The sequence below is a fragment of the Elephas maximus genome, chromosome X (assembly GCF_024166365.1).
Source record: "Elephas maximus indicus isolate mEleMax1 chromosome X, mEleMax1 primary haplotype, whole genome shotgun sequence".
Taxonomy (NCBI): Eukaryota; Metazoa; Chordata; class Mammalia; order Proboscidea; family Elephantidae; genus Elephas; species Elephas maximus.
This window is the reverse complement of record NC_064846.1, coordinates 1,775,067-1,800,188: the sequence shown is the minus strand read 5'-3', so window position 1 is coordinate 1,800,188 and position 25,122 is coordinate 1,775,067. Positions and strand designations below refer to the sequence as shown.

The window sequence follows — 25,122 nt, the reverse complement described above, 5'->3', positions numbered from 1 at the left end:
AGCCAGTCACCCACCAGCTGGTTCCTCCACACTCGAGGCCCCTCCCGTGCCCCAGCCCTTAGCGCCTCCTGTCAGCTCAGCTCTGCGGTGGCTGGGGACCCCCACACCTCTGCACAAAAGGGGTCTCTGCCCAACACCTCCGCTTCCCCTGGCCCGAGCCCCAGCCCCACCCCAGGGCAACAATGGTATTTCCCAAGCAGCCACCCAGCCTTCCTCTGCCCAACACCTCCGCTTCCCCTGCCCCGAGCCCCAGCCCCACGCCAGGGCAACAATGGTATTTCCCAAGCAGCCACCCAGCCTTCCCCTTCCCAGGCACCGTTCCCACCCCTCCCATCAGCATGCGGTCAAGTGCCCGGCTTCTGGGCTCTGCTCCCACCCAGCCCCACAGGCCCCTGGACCTGTCACCCTCCGGACCTGTCCTCTCTGGACCCTGTGGAGGCCCTCCTTGGCCCTGTCTATGGGCCCAGCCTGTCCTTTCTCTGGCCCCCATGGCCCTGTGATTGCACGGTATTGTCATCATGCCTCTAGGGGTGTCTCCCCATTCGCTTCTTAACCCCCCCTGCACATCTGCAGGCTCCGGGCAGACAGAGCCCAGTCCACGCCCCATCGCCCTGGCTGGGGGGCTCTCCCTCCTCCCTGGTCCCTGAAAGCTCCATGAGCTACCAGCCCCTGGCCCACTTCCCCGGGGCTGTCACTCCTGTCCCTCACAGACAGTAAAGCCATCGTGGACGGGAACCTCAAGCTGATCCTGGGGCTCACCTGGACCCTGATCCTGCACTACTCCATCTCCGTGCCCATCTGGGATGAGGAGGAGGATGAGGAGGCCAAGAAGCAGACACCCAAGCAGAGGCTCCTGGGCTGGATCCAGAACAAGCTGCCACAGGTGCCCATCACCAAATTCAGTCGGGAGTGGCAGAGCAGCCGCCCCCTGGGTGCCCCGGTTGATAGCTGTGCCCTGGGGTAAGACGGGGCAGGGACTGACGCAGTGCCCACTGTGGTCAGGGCAGGGGGACAGTTCTGTGAGGTCCTGAGGCCCTCGGGCTCACAGCTCTCTCCTCCCTGCAGGCCTGTGTCCTGAGTGGGACACCTGGGATGCCAGCAAGCCCGTGAACAATGGGCTGGAGGCCATGCAGCAGGCCGATGACTGGGTGGGCATTCCTTAGGGCAGGGACCTAGTTTAAAATGGCTCCAGTACCTTTGCTACCTCAGTAGTGCCCTTCTAAGCAATGATCCAATCACAAAAGTTTCATGGAATCAGTGGCATTTGAGCCTTGTCTTCAGGGAAGAGTCAAGCTTGGATATATGACAAAGATGGAGAGGTCTTTTATTTTCAGTTGTTTTATTACGGAAATGGCACATCTACACAAAAGTAGAGAGAACAGTATGAAAACCTCATCTACCCTTCACCCAGCTCCAAGAGTTGTCAATGGTTGGGCGCTAACACTTAAAGCAATGAAAGAAGAGGCACTCACCTGAGTTTGCTCAAATAAAGGGTGCTCCCTGTAGGGCTATATGGAGCTGGAGGGGGTGTTGTTGGACACCAAGCAGCTATTATTTTTATCGCTGTCTCTCTTGTTCTCGCTCCCGTTTTTTCTGTCTCTGTAGCCATGTGGAATTCATTCATCTGATTTAACTACCACCTCACCTTCCCTGCCTTCTGCCCAAGTGATTGACCTGGAATCTCCATCTGAGCTTCCTGCACTCCAACACTCCCATCAAGGAGTGCCCCTCCGGTGGCCTCTTTGAGGCAGAAGGCGGGGTCTTCACCTAGGCGTGATGAGGGAACCGGTAAGGGCCACGAGGTGAGAAGAGCAGACAAGGGTGAGAATAACTGCTTAGTGTTTTTTTCTTCATGCCTCGTGAATTTTTTTTTTTTTTTTGGCTTAAATAATACAAAAATATATTGCTGACTGAACACAAGTCCAGAGGGAGACGGTCATGGGGTTGGTTTAGTTGTCCAATGAAAAGTCCATCAAGGACCGAGGCCTCCTCCTTTTTGACCCTTTTAACACTCAAGTTCATAGAAATAAGTTGGGTGGTGGGGATGGGTCATCCCTTCGTATGCGTGAATAGGTGTAACACATTGTATTAAAATGAATTGTTTTTGTGCTTTATCACCCAGGCTCATTTGTGGGCTCCTGTAGGGCAGGGACCATGTCTTACACTTTTCTGTATCCCCAGTGCCAAGAGCAGTGCTTGGTACACACAAGGTACTCATTCATTCATTCAAGAAATACTTACTCCTAAGTGCTATGACGGAGGGAAACACAGGGATCCATGGCACTTAGCCCAGCCGGTGCGGTAGGAGCGTGGTCAGAGAATGCCTTCTTGTGATTATTACACCTGAACTGAGTCCTCAGATCAGAGAGGCCTCAACCTGGAAGGATATTGAAAGCTTTCATTCCATTAACAAGTGAGGTCTGAAGATATTCCTAAGCCAAAGCTTATGGTGGTTCATGGTTCAGGTCAATTAACATTTATTGGGCATCTATTCTGTGCCAGGTGCTGGGGTGACAGAGATAAATCGCAGTTCTTGCCTTCAAGGAGCCTCTAGGCCAGTTAGGGACACAGAAGAGCGGTGGGAAAGGGCTTGTCTGCACAGGCTTCTGGGACCAAGTGGCCCTTTAGCTGAGATTCAGAGGACGAGGAGGAGTCAGCTGGGCCAGAAGCTGGAAGGGGGGCAGGTCCTGAAGCACTTTAGTGAGGATGGTGAGCTGGATGAGGCCCCAGTGCTGCTGCTGCTTCAGTTTGCACTGTTGTGTCTCAGCCGGACTCTGGGCCATTTTCCGGTGATGAGGGAATTCACTTTCTGGGATGGCTCTGCCTGCTACCCGTTCACTTTATCTAGTTTGGACTTGGGGAGCTCCCTGTATTTCCATCCCTGCTGGTTCCTCGGCCAGCGACGTGGCTGACATAATGCTTTGTTTGGGTCATCTCGTGACCTGCTTCCCGTCAGTGTCCGTGACTCTGACACTGATTCAGTTAGTGAATAACACTGTCCATGAGGGGACAGAGAAACATCCACAAATGCCCCAGAACTGCTCTGTCTCTGAAACCCTTAGCATTCGTTCCAGCTCTCTGACCACAGACAAGGAGGCAGCGAGTTCCAGGTGCACTCAGAACCATGGTGCAGCCCTCACAGGAAGGAACAGGGCAACTAGGCGGAGGGAGGGTGGTGGGTGAGATGTCCCACTGGCTTCTTCAAAGAAGGCCAGGTTAGTCGTGGCGGGCCCCACCTTCCCCTTCAACTTGCCTTGGGCTGCCGCTTCGTCCGGTTGTGGCTCTCCAGGAGTCTCCCGAGGGCACCCTTGACTTCCTTGTTCCTCAGACTATAGATCATAGGGTAGAGCATGGGGGTTATATTGGTGTAGATTAAGGACACGATTTTGTCCTGTTCTGGGGTGTAGCATGACTTAGGGCGAATGTAGATGGTTATTGCACAGCCGTAGTGCAGAAGAGAGACCAGTAAGTGCCCAGCGCAGGTGGAGAAGGCTCTGCTTCTGCCCTCAGCCGAGTGGATCCTGAGGATGGTGGCAATAATAAATCCATAGGAGAGCAGGATCAGCAGGAAGGGAATCAACAGGATGAGCATGCAAACGACGAAGACTGCAATCTCATTGGCTTGCGTGACGGAGCAGGCCAGGAACAGGACAGCAGGGATGTCGCAGAAGAAATGATTGGTCTCGTGGGACTGGCAAAAGGGCAGGAGGAATATCAACGTGGTAAGGGTGAGTGAGAGTGCAAAGCCACTGACACACGCCAGCACCAGCATCTGCAGACAGAGGGCCCTGGTGATGATGAGTGTGTAGCGCAGGGGGTTGCAGATGGCCACAAATCGGTCATAGGCCATCACGGCTAGGAGAAAGCACTCTGCCCCACCCAGGGCAATGAAGAGGAGCATTTGCAGGGCACAGCCCAGGAAGGGCATTCGTTGGTTCCTGGACAGGAAATTAGCCAGCATGTTGGGGACAATAACCAATACGTAGCAAATTTCAATGGTGGACAGGTTGCGAAGGAAAAAATACATGGGAGTCTGGAGGCAGCAGTCAATGAGGGTGACGAGCACAATAGTCGTGTGCCCTGCTAGGGTGACAAGATGCACGATTAGAAAGATTCCAAAGAAGAGAATCTGCAGTTCTGGCAGGTTCTCAAAGCCCAAGATAGTAAACTCAGAGCTTAAGGTGTGGTTCTTCAGCAGTGGGTCCATCCTGTATCCTCCTTTGTAGAACTCCTTGGCTGGGAAGGACAGCCTTCTAGCAATTCTTCAGGTCGTGGGAGACTCTGGAGCACTTGCCATCGGTGGGATTGTAGCTGGCTTCCCAGGACCTCCAGCTCCCTTTCCTGGGCTTAGCTCTCACTTTCATTCTATGAGTGTTTTGGATGCTGCCCTCCGGTCCCTGAGAATGAAGAGCTGCTCACTGTGATGTCACTTTGGCTCACCCGTTGAGTTACTGAAAATACCACCCAGGATGAGTAAAGTCTAAATTCGGAGTTGTTTTTCATAAACTCTGAAGAAAATATTCCTGTCAGAGCTGTTCTACATTTTGAAGAGTGCCTTGGGGTGGGATGGGGGCTGAGCTTGAGGCATGATTTTTACTAAAGAGATCTAAGCTGAGGCTGGGCCTGCACGGTCACTGGCGCTACAAGGAATTCCTTTAGGATGTAGGGTTTGGTGAGGTGATCTTAAAGACACTTTTCACCTTGCGGGTGACTATATTGTCTTTCCCTTACTGCTGCCCCGAATTCCCCAGGATTCCTGCAGCCCGAGGGCTGTGAACAGGATGCCCTAGAGAGGAAGGAAGCCTAATCAGCAGTAGTTGCTCCCTCCCCTGTTTCGGTGCTCCTTAACCATGGGGAGACCCCAGTTTCTGTGTCGTCTCCTTCCAGATGCCTCTCCTGACTCCCTAGGCTGGATACTCCCTACCTGATATTGCCACAGCGCTCTGGACTTCCTTAGTCATATTATTGACCGCTGAGCCCTGTAATTCTTTAATTATTTATCTGTCTACCTCGACAGCCATGATGACGACAACGACGTCTTATTCAGCCTCTAGAACATATTAGGAGACACATATTAAGGGTATCAATACATACTTGTTGAATCGATGCCTGTCGCTCATTTTTGCACCCTCCCCAATTCGTACAGGGTTTGGCATAGAGTAAGTGCCTAGCAAATACGCTTGAATAAATGATTGAGTGAGACGAGGGAATCTTTGACAGATTGGTGAGAGTTGAAGGCGTGACTGTTCAAAGAGGGTGTAGAGTGAGGGGAGCAGAGGGCACAGGGGCAGGGCAGGCCACAGGGTAGGAGAAAGTCGATGTGGGAATGAGAACTCTCTGGACCACGGGGAGTTCAGTGCCTGGAGGGACAATGGCTTTAGCTGGTCAGCGTCCAGAGTGTGGGGGTGAGGGACTAACACCAGGCAGCTTCCCAGACTTCGGGGGAGATGTTTGCTTCCTCTTTCCCTTGGCAGGACTGGGACGGGAAGGAGAGGAGAGGAAGGCCTTGGTGACGGGACCCACGTTATAAGTAGGAAGCCTTAGGTTTAGCCTCCGATTTCTCCCTGCACCTCCTCCATCACCACAATGGAGAGGAGGAGACAGTTTCTAAGGGTTCTAGAGATTTAACAAATTAAGAACCAACCGGATTTAAGGGCACTGGGGAAGTGTAGTTGCCACCTAAGAGATGAGAGGTCATTCTTTTTGGACATACCGTTTCTACCGGGGCCATTGAGGCTGAAAGTGGGTTTACTAAAACCTGAAAACCAATTTTAGTAATAGCTTTGCTTGGCCCAGAAGGTGGCTGTAATTCTGGTTTTCGCAATCCCTAGCGTGTGCACTGAGTTTTATTTTGGTTTTCGTTTACCTAACGGATACCTGGAATCTTGAGCTGGGCAGGTCCCGAGAGGGCAACGTGCCCACTCCTCACTTCATCCCTGGATGACCCACCCCTGGTCTTGCCCCCACCACCAGCCCTGCTCCAGAAATCACAGTGAGCCCTCTGCCTGAAGTCTTCTGCCCTGACAGAGCACACAACCCAGGCGGAGCCTCCATCTTCCATGCCCCCCACCCCTGTGGTCACAGGCGGCCAGGATGGCAGGGTGGACCAGCCTCCCTCCTGACAAGGACCCCCTGCAGCTTGGGCTCGACCCCCTCCCACCACCCAGCCCATCATCCCACCTTCCCGGCTCTCAGCCTTCCCAGGAGCCCATCAGTCCCTTGGTAACTCTGTGAGTGAGAATGTGCTCTCTGGTTTCAAGGTTGACTTCTCTGGACTTGTAGCCTTGGCTTTAACCACACCAAATCACTTCCCTTTTTTTTTTTTTTTTTTTTTGCTATGACGGAAATGTGGGGATGGCTTTGTTTTATTTGGGCCCTAAGCCTTGAAAATACTGAAAAATACATATATTAAAGTCACATACGATCCGAACACTTAAAAAGCGAGAAGTGCAAGCCCTGTTTCTGCTCCTTCAGTCTTACCCCACTCTCCCAGAGATAACCATTCTTAGCAGTGTGGTTCATTTCCTTCCCTGCTTTGTCCTGTGCATATAAACACACATGCACCCACACGCACACAAACATACACACAAACACACACACACATTTATGCACTCATACACATATATACGCACACTCTCATGCACATTCAAACACATATACACACATACTTATGCATGCACGTATATATACACGCACACTCACACACATACGCACATGCACACATACTTACACACATACATGCATGCGCATAAACATGCAACCCACACAATACACACACGCATACTTACAACTCACGTGCATAAATACACACGTGTACGCACATAAAAACACAGGCCATACTCCCACGCACATATACATACACATTCATACTTACACATATACATACACGTTCACGCACGTGTATGCACACACGCACACACATATACGCATGCACACATTTATTACCACATAAACTCACATACATACGCACACCCACAGAAGCATACGCATACACACTCACCACACTCCCACGCATGTACACACACACTCACGCACTAAAAAATGTGTAAACGGGATCATAATATATAAACTTACTGCCCTGGTTGTTTTCACTTAATCATATGTCTCGGAGAGCTTTTCAGCCAGCACCTATGGGTTTACTTCATTCTTTTTAACTGCTGCATTCCACAGTAGGGATGCATCCTAATTTAATTATGAAATAAAAACAAATACATAATAATAAACAAAATATATAAAAATTATAATTTAACCCACCCTTTAAAAAAAAAATTTTTTTTTTTTAATCCCTTAGGCTTTGAAGTGGTTTCTAGCCTTTCCTTGTTACACTCCGTGGCACAAAACAACATCCTTGTGTGGAACGTAGAGCAGCTGCCTAGCTGCAACTGCTGTCCGTGTGTCCTCACCTGCTCTTTTCTCAAGTTCCTTGAACACACCTAAAGAGGAGATCTGGGGCTACCCGGAAGGGCCAGGTCAATGGATAAAGGGGACAAAGTCCCCTTTGGCTCTTCTTCTGTTACCTGGTCTGCTGTTAGTGAGAAGCGTGAGAGGTATGAGCACCCCATCTTCAGGGGAGCGGTGGTGGGCCGAGCGGCCTGCACTTGGCAGCACAGTTTCCCAGAGCCCAGATGGTGGCTCTCCAGCCTCTCTGGACCACAGGGAGCAGCCCTCGGAAGTATCGCCTGATGGCTGTCTGGAAGGGAGTGTCCTTAGAGGAGCTGCCACGCTCTGTGACTTGCATTAAATAGTGGCAAAGGCAGGCCTCCAAAGGTCCCAAAGGAAGGAGGCCACACCTTCACCAAGGGGAGTATCTTAACAAGGTCACAGAGTTGGTGAACAGCTGAACCCAAACTAAACCCCAATGATTTATGCTTTATTCCTAAAACTTGGATAACAATACAGGTCCTGACAATGTTATTTAAGTCAGATGGCCTGAAACTGCAGGTCCTCATTGTGTAATCACCAGAGTGGTAGCGGGCCTCGCTCAGGTTGCTCCTAGAGGCAGAAAAATGTGTAGGTTTGGCTAGGTGCTATCAAGTGACCAGGCTTTGTAAGAGAGGTACGTAAAGTGGGCGGTGGAGACTGAGACTGGCGGCCTTTTAAGGCCCTGCCCACTGCTGAGGTTCTGGGATTCTCTGTAATGACGAGGAGGGTGCACAGCCTGGATTCTCAGGCCCTCCACTGCTCATCTGCAAGATCAGGCTTAGAGAAGTGAAACCTTGAGAATACTACTCAGCTAACCTAACCTCCCATCTAATAGTCACGTCTCCCAGGCAATCCTATCCACACCCCGCACTTCTCCTTTGGGCTGACGACTCCTGATCTGTGTGTGGCCCAAGCGTCTGGCCTGCCCCACGGTCTGCGTCTATGTAAAGCAGGTCCTCAGCCTCTCCCTCCTGGCCCTGTGTGCCCCAGTTGCATCTAGGGCCCCCTGAAGATGCTTCCCTTGCCTTCGTAAAGCAGTCTTCCAGCTGCAGCCACTGTGCTGCTGACCCTGGCTCTTCCTCTTGGCTCACTTCCACCACTGCCCTTTTTAGGAACGCCAGCACCCAGGCCAAATCCATTTCCGTGACTTGGAAGCTTCTAGTCCTTGGAGTGCCAGCACAGTGCTGGTTCTAGACATCCCCAACTTCTTGCCACACCCTGAAACAAGACCGCCAAGTAACTGTTCGAGCTTAGAAGTATCACGTAAAAATCCCCTTTGAGTTGTTCCAGTAGCTTCTGCCTCTGGCCCCTCTCCAAGTGGGGTTCTGGAGAGTCCAGGGTGAATGCATGGCGCTTTTCCAGCCCCTTCACCTTCCTCTCCTCTTCTCTAGCCATCCTCTCCTCTTGGCCACATTTTATAAAATCAAAACTCCTCTGCGTTTTAGTGGAGATAAAGGCCGCGGAAACCTTACTCTTCCAGGCACCCATGGAACAGGCTTTGGGAAAACCTCTGCGACGTGATCTTGCCCGACACGCGTTGTAAAGTGAAAGAGACTGACCTAGGAAATAAACGGAAAGGTAACAAAGTTCTAGTGCCTGTAACAAAGTTCTTGGGAGAAGCCACGGAGCCGGAGGGAGAGACCAGGCCTGGAGGTAGAGGTCAAAGGCTCAGCAATTCTTTATTTAGCAAAGGCAGCAGACATGCCACTGTAGTCCAGGGCTGCGCGTGCCTGCTCGTGGAGACTGGTGAATCGTGCACGCTCTCGGTTTGGTCCCAGGGTTAGCTAGACGTGGGGCCCAAAGGCAGGAATGGATGTTAAGAGGTTTTAAATAGAAAGTTGACACTTTGAAACAAAGGCACCCCCAGTGAGACTTAAGTAACTGGACTGACACCATTGCAAATTCCTAAAGCAGTGATAGCTTAGGTACACATCTCTCAAAATTCACCAGATGTCTGCATCTCCCTCCAGTTAGATACCACGGATTCCGAGAAGATTGTGGCTGACTTCAGGGAACATAGTTCTGCCTGGGACTGGACGTTGGCTTCCCTTCTCAATACGGTGGATACAGGGCTAAGGGTTGCGTATTCCTTTTTTCATTTTATTTATTTTGTTGTTGTTGTTGAGAATACATACAGCAAAACACACACCGACTCCATAGTTTCTACATGTACAATTCAATGACGTTGTTTACATTCTTCGAGTTGCGCAAGCGTTCTCACCCTCCTTTTCTGAGTTGTTCCTGACCATTAACATAAATTCACTGTCCCCTGAGTTTCCTACCTAATCTTCCGTGTTGCTATTGTCAGTTTGACACGCTTTACTAGTTAAGCTAAACTATTTGGTTTTAAGAAGACTTCAGGGGATAATTTTGGTTCAAGGTTTAAAGATTATCTCGGGGCAATAGTTTCAGTGGTTCATCCAGCTGCCATGGCTCCAGAAAGTCTGGAGTCTCTGAGAATTTGAAATTCTGTCCTATTTTTTCCCCCTTTTCAAAAGGATTCTTCCATAGAATCTTTGATCAAACTGTTCAGTAAATGGTAGCTGGGTAAGGGGTTGGGTGTTCTTGTGCATCTTATCAACTCACTGGATTCTTTAAAAGCAAAAGTCATGGGTGAATTGGCACTGGCGTAACATAATTGCCAAGACCTTGAATGAACAACACCCATTCCTGTGTGTGGCGGCTCAGATGGCAGAATTTGCCTCCACCAGCCGTCAAGAATCTCTGGCTGAGTTGGAGCAGAGGGCAAGTTGGAGAGAGAGTTTTGGGACTTTAGCTTCTTTGAACTTTAGCTCACAAGATCAAAAGACTTCTATTTGGGGCGTTCCTTTAATGTCTGAACTTTAACTTGCAAGGAGACTACAGGCTTTGTTGCCTCCCCCAGGAAAATCACAGTGGGAGAGGGTTCATGTTGGAGACGTCTTGTATGCCAGACTTTGATTATCACAGTCTCTCATGGTTGTCATTTGATGTTGTCGCAGAATCTCTGATAAGATATGTTGGGCAACATGACTTGACATAGTCCGAGATGAAAAAATAAAATAAGGAATAAACTTTCGGCCTTGGGTACACCATAGACTTAATGGTTAAGTCCAGTGGGTTAAGAGGGCCAAAAATCTGAAATGTTGGGTGTGTGTGAGGGTAACTTTTCTCTCCTCTGGTTTCCTCTAGGAAGGAGAGATCCCATCGGGGTGGGGTCAATTCATGGTTGGTGGGTGGCATCCATGGGTGCACATTTCTTGACAGAGTAGAGTTCATTGTGGGGAGGGGGGTGGGATTTGGTCTCTTTTGCCTTGTCTTTCCGCCCAGCCCAGTGGGAAGCAGCAATATTGGGGATGTGAACCTACTTTGCAGACCCCAGGCTTCCCTCACATGAGCTGACTGAGTGACCAGGAATCCAGGCTGTCTAGACAAGTCTAGGCTGAGCGGGGGTGGTGGGAGGCAGAAATTAGCAAACTCACTGAGCTTGCATCACAGCCATCCTCCAACTGAGCCTTTACCAGTACAAAGGTTGTGTTTTGGATCTACATCTGCTGGCACTTTTGTCTTATTTGTCAAATGGTTCAAAACTCAGGCAGGGAAGTGGTATGCTATTTATTGACCCCTCCCTTCCCCCTCCAAATCTTCAATTTATTAAGTGCTATTATTCCTATCTAAATTTCTTAGAAATTGTGGTGCTGAATATGCAGGAATGCAGTCCTGATCAAGAGAGCTCAGATTTCCTGTGGGCCAACACTTCTGGTCTCTACTTCTTTGATGCCTGCCAGGGAGGGTGAGAAAGCCACAGGGTAGCTGTGCAGACTGGCCCACGCGTCCTCCAGCCCCTGGAACACTAAGGCTCATGCTCTATGGAATTATCTAAATGTATTCTGTTAAAATGTGATGAAGCGATCCGGTTGGTGGATCATTTTTTCTCACTTGAGCTTACTGACTAGCCTCCTCACTTTTTACAAAGGTTAGATGCAAATTTATATGTTCTCTTTATTTTCCTGTCTTGCATTTGGGGCAGTTACAGAGAATTTCGTAGTTGGAAATGTCTGAAGGTAGGTAAGGATTGGAGTTCTAGGTCTGGTATGCGCCCCTTTGCACCCTCCCACACAGACGCTAAGACCACACAGATCTTGGTGATGAGGTGGCTGTTCTCACCCATTCCATATTTTGGAGTTCATGGGGATCCCTTGTCACTAGTTCTGTTGTGGATGTTGTCCTGGGTTTTTGTTTTTGCTCTTTTACAGGCTCTTTTTGTTTTGTTTTGTTTGGGGCTGGAGGGCTGTGAAGAATCAAAACAATGTTACTGCCGCTGCTGCCACTTTCCGAATCTGGAAATCGTATTACTTCTGTATCAGAATAATTAATAAAGATGTTTTAACATTAATAAAATAAAACACAAAAGCAGTTAAAACCTTTGGGTAAAATACGGATTTGAGGGCATGGATCTGAGGCCTCTCTCTAGATTTCTCTTGAACAACAAACAAAATACAAATTATAGGGTGAAACAGGTTCAGCAGTGGGCCTTCACTAGAAACTGAGAATTGCAGCTAGCTAGCTTTTAGAGTAGTGCTTCTCAACTCTTTGGAGAAGAACCTTTTTTTTTTGTATTCCTCGTAATCTGTCATGGACTGAGACTTTTGCAAAATACGATAAAAACTAGTAGTAAAATAATTAATTGGAAAAAAAAAAGGACCTACCAAACACCAGCCCATATTTATTTATAATTAGATTCAACACACGTGAAATCACTCAATTTCTGCACTTATCATGGGCCAGTAACAGTTTGTGGATCATCATCAGACTGCGGACTGTATCAGTTTCCTGGGGCTGCCGTAATGAAGGACCAAGAACTGAGTGGCGTAAAATAACAGGAATTTTTTTTTGTCTGAAATGAGGTGTCATCAGAGTCGGTTCCTTCTGGATGCTATGGGGGAAAATCTGTTTCATGCCTCTCCCCTACCTTTTGACGGTTGCTGGCAATCCTTGCCATTCATTTTTTGTACGTGTATCACTCCAATCTCTGCCTCTGTCTTCATGTGGCCTCTTCCTCTGTGTGTCTCTCCTCTTTGTCTCTTATAAGGACACTTGAGATTGGATTTAGGGCCCATCCAGTTAATCCAGGATGACCTCCTCATCTTGAGATCCTTCACTTAATTACACCTACAAGAACTTTTTTCCAAATAAGGTCACTGTGATGGTTCATTTTTTTGTGTCAACTTGGTTAGGCTATGGCGATCAGTTGTTTGGCCTAATACTAGCCTAGGTGTTGCTGTGAAGGCATTTTGTAGATGTGATTAAATTTTACAATCGGTTGGCCTTAAGTAAAGGAAATTACCCTCGATAATGTGTCTGTCAGTTTGTCGTACTGTTGTGGCTTGCATGTTGCTGTGATGCTGGAAGCTTTGCCACCGGTATTTCAAGCACCAGCAGGGTCACCCTTGGTGGACAGGTGTCAGCAGAGCTTCCACACTAAGACAGGCTAGGAAGAAGGACCTGGCAGTCTGCTTCTGAAAACATTGGCCAGTGAAAACCTTATGAATAGCAGCAGAACACTGTCTGATATAGTGCTGGAAGATGAGCCCCTCTGGTCGGAAGGCACTCAAAAGATGACTGGGGAAGAGCTGCCTCCTCGAAGGAGAGTCGACCTGAATGACGTGGATGGAGTCAAGCTTTCGGGATCTTCATTTGCTGATGTGGCACAACTCAAAACGGGAAAAAAAAAAAAAAAAAAACAGCTGCAAACATCCCTCAATAATCGAGATGTGGAAGGTGCAAAGTATGAATGTAGGAAAATTGGAAGTTGTCAAAAACGAAATGGAAGGCTCGAAGATCGATGTCCTAGGCATTAGTGAGCTGAAATAGACTGATATTGGCTATTTTGAACCAGACAAACATACGATTGTCTGCTATGCCGGGAACTGGAAGAGGAATGACATCGCGTTCATCGTCAAACAGAAAGTTTCGAGATCTATCCTGAAGTACAAAGCTGTCAGTGATAGGGTGATATCCATATGCCTACAAGTAAGACCCGTTAATACGACTATGATTCAAATTTGTGCACCAACCACAAACGCCAGAGATGAAGAAATTAAATATTTTTACCAACTTTAGCAGTCTGAAATTGATCAAACATGCAATCAAGATGCACTGATGATTACTGGTGATTGGAAAGCAGAAGTTGGAAACGAAGAAGGACTGGTATTTGGAAAATATGGCTTTGGTGATAGAAATGATGCCAGAGACCGCATGATAGAATTTTCCAAGACAAATGACTTCTTCACCGCAAATGCCTTTTTTCCCGCAACGTAAACAGCAACTATACACGTGGATGTTGCCGGACAGAATACACAGGAATCAAATCGACTACATCTGTGGAAAGAGTTGATGGAAAAGCTCAATATCAACAGTCAGAACAAAGCCAGGGGCCGACTGCAGAACAGACCATCAGTTGCTCGTATGCAACTTCAAGTTGAAGCTGAAGAAAATTAGAACAAGTCCTTGAGAGCCAAAGTACGACCTTGAGTATATCCCACCTGAATTTAGAGACCATCTCAAGAATAGAGTTGACGCACTGAACACTAATGACTGAAGACCAGACGAATTGCAGGAAGACATCAAGGACGTCATACATGAAGAAAGGAAAAGTTCATTTAAAAGACAGAAAAGAAAGAAAAGACCAAAATGGATGTCAGAAGAGACTCTGAAACTTGCTGTTGAACGTAGAGTAGTTAAAGTGAATGGAAGAAATGATGAAGTATTAATATAAAGAATTATATTAATCTGTTTCTTAATATTGATCCATCCTTACATTCCTGGAATAAATCACATGTAGTCTTGGGTTAAGATTCTTTGGAGTAAAAATTTATTTTATGTATTATTTTTGCATTAACATTCACAAGTGATATTAGCTCATAGTTTCCTTTGTGATATCTCAGGCAGGTTTTGGTATTAGTGTCTCACTGTCTGTGTAAAAGGAGTTGGGAAGATTTTCTTCTTTCTTTATGCTCTGAGGCACTTTAGATAGCATTGGAATTACCTTTTCCTTGCATGTTAGGAATCATTGCTCTGAAAAACCAGTTGGCCCCACTTCTTCTCTTGTTACATAGCTGTTTGAAGACTTTCTTAAGATCTTCTTTTGGGGGGGTGGCTTTGAGCAACTTGATTCTTCAGCCTCTTAGTGATTCTCTGAGCCACCCCAAATCCTCATAACAATTTCTTGTGGCTTAATCAGACATAACTGGCTTCTGTTGCTTAAAACTAAGAACGCTGACTCGCACATCTTTAAAAGAAATACTTAAAACTTAACGCCTTTATTTATCAACTGTAGAAATAAACAGTGTATTCCTCTCCCACCATCTAAGCGGTTTTCATTCTATGCAGACTAATGCTTAATTCTTCTCTGCTCCGAGTGTTTGTATTTGGTCGTCTATTAGCCTGTGAACTCTTGCTGAGTTTTGTCTCCCTCACAGCAGAGAGCACAGACTCTGGTACAGAGTAGGTGCCCAGTAAATGATGGCAGTTAGTCTAGTAATCTTTGTATCCGGACAAGTCACTCATTCCCAGAAGGACCTAAAATGCAGCTTTGGACAAGGCATGCAGAAGTCTCATGCACTGGGCTGTGAGAGTGCAGCAGTAGCTTATTATTTGTTATAATTCTTTTGCTCAAAGAGTCGGTCAGTCTGTTTGCTCCACCAGGGACCTTGACATTCGTGACCTTTCACAGAGGCTACTCACAAATTCAGTAATATGGTTGGCATAAACCTCTAATTGTTTCCCCCGAGGTTCTCCTGCCAAGATCTTTTTGTCTATCCTAGGTCTGTATATGCTTAATAAAGCCATCAGAGGTAATTCCCGAGTCAACTCTTTCCTCTCAAGCCAATTGTAGGTTGGAAAGCCAGGATTACTTTCTTGAGTCACACTGTGAGCCACATTGACTCCAAAAATATCTCTGTCTCCCTAGGGTGTGAGTCTAGTTGGAGTCATACCAGGTGTAGCCGGCCTTTGTATGTCCCTAGCAAGAAGAGGAGACTTTCATATTACCTGTCATGGAGCTTCACTACAGCCATGAGTCGTGGGCAGTGAGGTAGAAGAGGAGAGCTATAGGTAATGCAGATTCAGATGGTTCTCTCGGCATAGTCCGGGCCCCAGAAGTCCTCGGCAAGCTTGTCCCTGGAGGCATACACCTTACCTCAGCCCCAGGTGGACCTCAGAATCTGGGGACCAACTAGTTAGGAAATGCTGATAATTATGGAGGAAACGGTGATATTTAGCCCACGCCCCTGGGAAAGGAGGAATGCTCATCTCTGCTCGCAGGTTCATCCTCTACCGCAGTCCCTGCTTTTCAGAAGTAGAAGGGACTTACCTATCCAGCATTCAGTCCCTGAAGAAGGTATCAGGAAAGAATTTATTGACTACTGACATAGCCCATGCTTAGGTCCTTAAGGCTATTTTATTATCTTAGTATTGAGCTCCTCAAGTCGCTAACGATTGGGGCGATGGCTTCTGCCAGAAGGAAAGCACTTGCTTGAGCAGAGGTCATAGCTCTTTCCATCCCCCAGCTGGACTACAAGTCAACATTTTAGGCAAGTGAAGACTTCATGGTTGTCCAAAACAGTATTGAATCCAGGCAAAACATGTTATGACTTGACAAGAAAAGCGTTGAGAGAATCTCATCATATTCATCCCAAAGCTGATTTCTTCTCGGAAAAACAAAGTTTGGCTCCAAGTCAGAACAGGGAGGAGCTCTCTTTCTTGATTTTCTCTACTATCCCTGAGAGTTTATGTTCCTTCAGTGAAAGAAGCCTGATGACGGACGTGAGAGAAGCCCGACTGATTTGAGTCAGCTGCTCAGTCCATCTCATAGACGTGATTTGGTGATGACTCCCTCTTAGAGCCAGGTGTCTGAAATGTCATTTTTGGAAGTAAATGCCATCCATGGTATTTTTGGTGAAGAGTATGCTGGGGCCTTTTCCTTGGGGATGGTGTTGGCAGTGTCTCAGTGGTGCGGGCTGCTCACTTGAGACCTCCAGACACGGTTCCCCACAACAGAGGGGTCAGTACACTCACATAAGCGCATCCGCATGAGGCTGGAGTCTGCCTGATGGCAACAAGAAATGATTGCATTCCAAAATGAGGAGCCTGTTCCACGCCTTAGGATGCAGTAGGCTTTGGAAGAGGAGCCCACGGTGGAGCAAGACTCTTCGGTGTCTTTTGAGAGGTTGTCTGGCCTTAGGGCCTGCTCTTCAAAATGGGGTATGCACGCCCCTGAGGGTAAATGAAGCCCTTCTAAGGAATAGTTTTGAATGATAAGTATTTGAAGTAAACCAGAAATCATATCTTTGCAACTATCTATCTAAACTTATGAAAAAATTCAGACGCAAGTTTCAAAATGTGTGTGTGGTGGGGACATAGTTTTACGGAATTCTTCTGGGGGCTGTTGTTGTTGTTAGGTGCCGTCGAGTCCATTCTGACTCGTAGCGACACTATATACAACGGAGCAAAACACTGCCCAGTCCTGCAACATCCTCACAATTGTTGTTACGCTTGAGCCCACTGTTGCCGCCACTGTGTCAAACCATCTGGTTGAGGGTCTTCCTCTTTTTCCCTGACCGTCTACTTTACCAAGGATGATGTCCTTCTGCAGGGAGTGATCCCTCCTGATAACATGTTCAAAGTATGTGAGACGTAGTCTCACCATCTTTGTGTCTAAGGAGCATTCTCGTTGTACTTCTTCCAAGGCAGACTTGTTAGTTCTTCTGGCAGTCCATGGTATATTCAATATTCTTTGCCAACACCATGGTTCAAAGGCATCAATTCTTCTTCAGTCTTCCTTGTTCATTGTCCAGCTTTCTCATGCATATGAGGCGATCGAAAACACCACGGCTTGGGTCCGGCCCACTTTAGTCCTCAAAATGACATCTTTGCTTTTCAACGCTTTACAGAGGTCTTTTGGGGGGGTACATGACCGAAAATGTTTGAAGTCCATTGGTCTAGTAGACAGAATTTTGGACCTGGCTCTAACCAGAAGTGGTCTCTGCTCTCTCACTTGCCGGCTCCGAGACCTTGGGCAGGTGCGTTTTCTCATCTGTAAATGGATATGATAATCCCTCCCCACAGTGCCTCACGGGAAAGTTACGTTCACTCGCACCCACCCACTGTGAGCTCCTGCTTTGTTCAGGCTGTATGCTAGGTCCCAGGCGCAAAGGCGGGAAAGACGTTGCTGCTTCTTCCAGGACCTCACGGTGTTATTAGGATCAGATGCCATGAAGAAATAAAATGTGAAGAGCTGGAGCCACATGATAGGGATGTGGCAGGGCTCCTTAATACGGAGTTTGTGCTTCGGCTAGACAGGCCTGTGGAACAGCAGGGAGGGCGCTTTTCCTTGATGAAATCAGGCTATCGGAAGACTTGGGGTCACAAACGAGGAGGGGCAGGCTGGTTTCTCTAGGACTGAAGCCGAATACTTGTCTCCGTCATTCTGACGCTGGTACCCTGTAATTATTAAGCGTCTGAAAAGCCGCCTATGTCTGTTTCTCTCTCATTCCCCCTTGAGGACAAACGTCGCCAGGACGTGATTACATTGTACATCATGAAATTCTACTTGAATTCAGAGGTTCTCAAACTTTAGAGGCATCAGAACCACCTAGAGGGCTCGTTAAAACACAGAGGGCTGCGTTCCCCCCCTAGAGTTTCTGACCCCGTAGGTCTGGGGGGGAACTTTAGGATGTGCATCTCTAACAAGTCCCAGATGCTGCTGATGCCGCTGACCCACGAACCACACTTTGAGAACCACTGTTCTGACCATATGCATCCATCTGTGGCAACTGAGATGAACTGCTCATAAATTACGTTAGTCCTTTCCTCTTTGATACCTCCCTGTGTCTAACCATCTTGGTCCTATATTGGAATGGTTGCATTTTTTCACCCCCATAAATTGTGAGCTGGGACTGGTATATTCGTCTTTGTTTTTTTCTGTTTCCCCTCCTTCTCTCCATGACTGGCTGGTTCCTACTCATTCTTCACGTCTCGACTTAGATGTCATTTCTTCCCTGATCAAGATTGGTTAGGTACCCTTCCTGTGTGCTTTTGTAGGACCAATATACCACATATCGATTGTATTTGTTGTCGTTGTTAGTAGCCGTTGAGTAGATTCTGACTCATGGCGACCCCGTGTGTGCAGAGTAGAGCTGCTCCATAGGGCTTTGAAGGCTGTGACCCTTTAGAAACAGATTGCCAGGCCTCTCTTCAGAGGTGCCTCTGAGTAGGTTCAAAGAGCCAACCTTTGAGCCAGTAGTCCAGCACTTAGCCATTTGTGCCACCCAGGGACGCAGTGTATTATAATTGCCTATTTTCTCATGTGCCCCATCCATTAGATTGTGAACCCCTCCAGGGTAGGGAATGCGTCCAGGAGGTTGCTAGTACTGAGTCTTGGCATGTGGTAATGAGCTCCTGGTCTCCAAAAACATGGAAATAGAGAAAAAGGGATGCATATGAGGGATACTGTAAAGGAAAGTTCTCGAAGGTGCCTGACCCATAGTAAACCAAACCGAAACACCAAATCCGTTGCCATCAAGTCGATCCCTACTCGTCGTGACCCTACAGATAGGTGTCCATAAATCCTTATTCAGTTAAACCGATGTATTCACAGAGCTCGTTGACTGATGGGTTTTGGAGGGTAAAACGGAGTAAGGATTTGACATTCGGTGAGCCCCTTATAGGTGAGAGACGCTGACAGAGACGGTAAAGTTGAAGATGGTGTGACTTAGAGGGGAGGGGGACAAAATCATGAGTCTAACATTTCTCAAGTGGTATTTAAGGTGATAGCAAATGCACAAATGGAGATATAAATCTGAAGAAGTGGGGCTGGAGATTTGTTTGTTATAAATTATATACACATATTATATATATATATATATATATATATATATATATATATATATATATATAAATATATATATATAATTTTTTTTTTTTTTTATGTAATAGGTGAAGAGATGTGGGAGTCAGACGTGTATCTGTGGCCAACTCTGTCTCGTTCACCAAGCCCGCACCAAGATCTCAGATCTCACCACTCTAGTCAGATCTTGCTATAGAAAGAGAACATTTACAACAAAGCCTGGAGCAGCACCGGCCTGGATGGCCTGCTCCCTCACTTGCTCCCGTGTAAGGAAGAGTCAAAAGGGAACAAAAAGACACCCAACAGGACAGTCCTTAGCTGGCCCTCCATGGGTTCCTCCCCTGCCTGAGTAGCCAGACCTTCCAAGTTTCCCTTTCTCTCTTTCTTTACCCTGCAGGGTTATGAGTTGCCAGTTGAAGAGGCAGGAGGAAACCCTTACAGGTCTTTTAGTCTCAGCCTCACAGTGGGAAGGGACACAGGACCTTGAGTGGTGAGCGCGAGTGAATCCAAATGTTGTCCTCAGGACCTTTTCCTGTGCTACCACACTTTCATCTTTCTGCTTCCTCTGTCCTCTCCAAAACCAAGAGCCTGAATCACAAGGCAGTCGGTTTCCACCTGGGGTCAGGTCTCATCTCCTTAAAGGAAAAATCGCGTTCACACAAGTTCAGGGATCCTGATCTCCGCCCCCCCCCCCCTTGGAAGATTGCCTTTTTGTTTTCCCAACAGGGAATGCAACGGTGGGGGTGGGTTACTGAAGCTGTTGGTGGGTTAGGGGCTAAAAACTTCAGAGATGAGATCTTTTCGAGGGCTGCTGAACTTTTACCAACCTGAGTGTTTATCAGTGCATTCCTTGTTGACAAAGCTGATTTATCTGCCTGCTTTTTCTCCCCTCTTGCAGCTGTGGATAGAGGAGAGGAAGTCCCAGGAAATTGAAAACCACACCAAGATGACTGAATTCATTCTCGTGGGACTGTCCAAACACCCCCCATCCCAGAGTGTCCTCTTCTGGGCACTGATGTTTCTCTACAGAGTTACTTTAGCAGGAAACAGCATGAGCGTTTTCCTGGTAGGAGCCAATTCTCAGCTCCACACCCCCATGCATTCCTTCCATGGTAACTTATCTTTACGGGATATCCTTTTCTCCACCAGTGCTGTGCCTCTGGTCGTGGTGAACTCACTGCAGAACTTCCCCACCATCTCCTGCAGGTCCTGCTTTGCCCAACTTGCCATTCGAGCCTTCTTGGCACGGGCTGAGTGTTTCCTTCTTGCCATTATGGCTTACGGCCGATTTGTGGCAATCTCAAGCCCACTCGGGTACAACCTGGTCATGTCTTCCCGAGCCTGCATTTTAATGGCTCTGGTTGCATGGACGACAGCCTTCCTGCTCACTGTTATGCCCATTCTGCTCTTTCCCATCAGCTTCTGTGGGCATAATGCAATCGATCACTTTTCCTGTGAAGTCCAAGCCACCTTTAAATTGCTCTGTCCTCACACCGTTTCCCTAGAGGTTGCAGTGATGGTATGTGCTGTCATTTCAAGGCCAGTACCTCTAATTTTCATTCTGACCTCTTACCTTGGTATCCTCAGGGCTGTCTTAAGAATCCACCCAATTACGATGAGGCTTAAAGCCTTTTCCACGTGTGGCTCTCCCCTGGTTGTGGTCGCCATCTACTTTGGGACACTCGCGTATATTTATGTGACACCCCAGAACAAAAAGTCCCAAGATAGGGACAAAATCGTCTCTCTATTTTATGCAGCAGTGACCCCAGTGTTAAATCCCCTCATCTACACCCTGAGAAATGAGGATGTGAAAGCTGCCCTCAGGGGGGTAGCGTGTAGGATCAAGTCCTGACGGACAGTGACACAACAATGGCTTTAGGTGCCCTGGAAGTTTTGTATCTGAGAGTGAACACTTGTGGAATGCAAAAGGACTTTCAAGGCGTAAACCTAATGGAATAAGTCACCCACAGGCAGAGATCTGATGACACAGAAATGCAAAACTGCTGAGTCGCCTGCATCTTAAATGAAAATAAAATACAAGGCACACACGAGGAGCAAGGCTGGCGACACACACAGCGGAAAAATAATAGTCTTTCTACATAAAACCTCTTGCAGATGACTCAGGTGAAAGATAAACACTCCAGTAGGAAAACGGCCGGAGGGCACTGCGTAGCAAAGGATTAACCTTACCCGAAGAGAGGTCTGGCCTTTGCCCTCAGCTCCTGGGAGATGACCTCTAGGCCCATGGAATGCCCTGCTTGAAAAGAGTGCCTTTGTTTATCAGGGGGCGTTAGGCCACGCCAGAGAGTCTAACAATGCGATTTACGACGGGGACTTTGGGCCATGTGGTATCTGCTCTCCCTCTGGAAGGGCTGGAGGCTAAAGGTCAGCCAGGTGGGAAGTCAATCATGTCTACGTGATTGAGCTACAAATAAAAACGTTGAACGCCAAGGCTCGGGTGCGCTTCTTTGGTTGGCGACGCTCCATGCGTATTGTCATACATCACTTCTGGGAGGAGCTAACGCTGTCTGTGGCCCCACTGGGAGAGGGCAACTGGACGCTCTGTGTTTGGAACTTTCCTGGACTCTGTCCCATTTGCATCTCTTCTCTTGGCCAGTTTTAATCTGTATCCTTCCACTGTAATGAACGGTAGCTGTGAGAATAACAACTTACAGTGAATTCTGTGAACACTTCCAGTGAATTATCGAACCTGAGGGTGGTCCTGGGGACCCTCAAACTTGCAGCTGGTGTCAGGACTTAGGGAAATCTTGTGGACCGTTGCCTAACTTTGGAGGTACAAATACACAGTTCAGTAGAGAAGAAACAAACATTCGCGTTTAAACAACAACAAGAAAATCACTTTTCACTTATCATATTAACACAAATGAGAAACATTTAGCGTGGATTAGGGCTTGGGGAAGTACCGTTGGTGGGAGCGCAAATCGGTGCAGCCCTTTTGGGGGGGCTGTAAAAATCAAACATTCGGATAATCAATTTAGTTGAGCAGCTGGCCCTCAGCTGGCAGTTGCATCGCACACCTCTCCCTCACACTGCAGCAATCTGCTTTTCTTCCCACCACTCTGAAAGTACTGAGGTGGGCTGGAAAGTCGAGTGGCTCAGCTAATGCCCAACCAGGAACGAAATGCCAGCTTATGCTTTTTGCAGACTCCCACAGCTGTGCAAGTGAGGTGCTTGCCCTTGTACCCTCCCCAATTTGGGGGGGAACTATGAGAAGGATAAGGGTGGTTTCTCGCAAAGGTGACTACCCTACCCAAAGGTGACTCTTCCACTCTAACCCTCTTTATGAAGATGCTGTGGAAGGGGCTCCTCTGAAATGGCAGCTTTTGGCAATTCCCCTCAGGAGGTGGTTGGTCTTGGACAGGTGGTCTTTTTTTACTTTAGAATGGGAGCTATCTTCAGGACTTTTTTCTCCCCACAGCTGTGAACTTTAATAACCAATTCCAGGAAAATAGAAAAGACCCACATTGGCACCTCACGGCATCACGCCACCTCTATGCATCCGTGCTACAGAAATACATACGCACATGGCACGTATGTACCAGAAGGCTTGTTAAAAAGCACCGTTTGAGATTGTAAGAATTTTGGACAAAAGCTCTAAATGTCAGGAAATAGAGCAATGCTTAAATAAATCAGTACCGGGACATGCTCTTTTTCGCTGACCGTCTACTTTACCAAGCATGATGTCCTTCTCCAGGGACTGATCCCTTCCGATAACATGTCCAAAAGTATGCGAGACAACGTCTCACCATCCTCGCTTCTAATGAGCATCCCGGCTGTACTTCTTCCAAGACCGATTTGTTCGTTCTTCTGGCAGTCCAAGGTATATTCAGTGTTCTTCGCCGACACCATAATTCAAAGGCATCAATTCTTCTTCCGTCTTCCTTGTTCGTTGTCCAGCTTCCGCATGTATATGAGGTGATTGAAAATACTCAGGCGCACCTTAGCCCTCAAAGCGACATCCTTGCTTTTCAATGCTTGAGAGAGGTCTTCTGCAGCAGATTTGCCCAACGCAATGCGTCTTTTGGTTTCTTGACGCTGCTTCCACGGGCTTTGATTGGAGATCCAAGTGAAATGAATCCTTGACAACGTCAATGTTTTCTCCGTTTATCATAGACGCTGAGTGAGTGTACAATTTGCTATTCATAGATTCTTCCAAACTGCCCTGCCAAGTGGCTGTCCCCATGTATGTGCCCGCCAGCGGTGTGGAACAGCACCGGTTTCCTCATCACCTCGGACTTGTTATGCTCTTTAAGTTTTACAAATCTGACGTGTGACCATTGATTTGTGGTTTTACTTTGCATCTCCAGCTGAGTGACGATGAGCATTGGAATTCCTTCTCCTTTGAATTAATGCGGAGGTCTGCAAACTGTGGTCGGCGACCCAAAGCCAGCCAACAAAGTTGGATTGGAGCCCAGCTACACTGATTAGTTCACATATCGGCTAGGGCAGCTTTCCCGCCACATGGGAGAGGGGAGTTGTTTCAATGGAGACCACACGGCCTGCAAAGGGGAAATTATTTACCGTCTGGCCCTTTGCGGAAGAGGTCGGCCAACCCCTGACAAACCGTTCACATCCTCTGTTCATTGCCTAGTGGGTTGTTAGTCTCGTGTGGGAGTATAGGATGGCGTCTCTTTTCTGCCCCAGGTGCTTTACATTCATCTTTGCATTTCGTCTTCACAACCCCGGGAGAGAAGGGCTGCGACTTCTGCCTTTCAGAGATGGTAAACTGAGGCTCAGCGGAGGAGGCACTGGAAGTGGTTGCACCAGGGCCTTCGACCCGGATCCACCACCTCATGGGCCTCCCAACGCCTCAGCACCTGGCAGGCGCCTGCTGCAGCCCCTCGGGCCCTCTCCCACCCTGGCCAATCAGCATGCGCCTCATGGCCGGCCCTTCAAGGACCAGGCTGTAAATGAGAGGCGGGGTGCTTTGTGGCGTGGGACTCAAAGGTGCGCACCGATTGGCGGGCTGGGGCAGGTGCGCACTGCTGCCATGGTTGCGGAGTGCCCCCCCCCCCCCGCTCCCTCCCAACCAGGGTTTCAGCGCCCTTCAGTCCTGAGGAACGTCCTCTCCGTGTCCGGCGGCTGGGCTCCACGGAGGCATGAGCTCCCCCAACGATGAGGTTTTCGCTTGGGGAACGGACCTTGGCCCGGGGCTGGGGAGGGCAGCAAGAGTGACGACGGGGCCCCTCGCTCGGGGCGTCTAGGGAGGCGCCCTGGGGAGTGAGGGGCACTTGGCGCCGTCCCGGAGATGGCGGCCAACGAGGGAGCTATATGGGGCATCGTCGGGGGAGATGGTGGCCGGGTGAGGGGCCCTCGGTGCGGCAAGGGTGATCCTGGCCTTGGTGAGGGGGCTTCACTGGTAGTTGGGGGCAAGCGGGGCCTGGCTGAGGGATTCCCCCACCGGACAGCATCGAGTGCGGCCTGGGTAAGGGGGTCTCACTTGGCAGGGGGCACAAGGTGGGCCTGGACGAGGATGTCCTTGGGGAGGGAGCAGTCAGTTGAGGGTTGACTGAATGGGGGCCCCCAGGCTGCTCCCACCCTTTTCAACCTTTTTGGGTGAGAGAGATCGGGGCTGGGGAAACCCTGAGAGTGACTAAGAGTAGGTTGACTATCTCTGTGTGACCCCAGGGGCCGACATCCCTGGACCAGCCACCGTCTGACTCTGAGGCCTCTGACCCGTCATCAGATGAGTACCCGGAGCCACAGCCGATAAGGGTGGACGTTAACCCTGAAACTCTAAGCCAGCTAAGGTCTAGCCTCCTGAAGGACCCTGGAGGCATACTCAGAGACAA

The 25,122-nt window shown here is 48.4% G+C and overlaps 1 long non-coding RNA gene across 1 annotated transcript; it reads left to right on the top strand.

Moving 5' to 3' along the window:
• The first annotated feature begins 425 nt into the window (after positions 1-425).
• On the top strand, positions 426-1,873 carry LOC126069266 (uncharacterized). Its single transcript, XR_007515898.1, has 3 exons — positions 426-507; positions 711-883; positions 1,606-1,873. It is a non-coding gene; the product is annotated as an uncharacterized LOC126069266 (long non-coding RNA).
• The last annotated feature ends 23,249 nt before the right edge of the window (positions 1,874-25,122 follow it).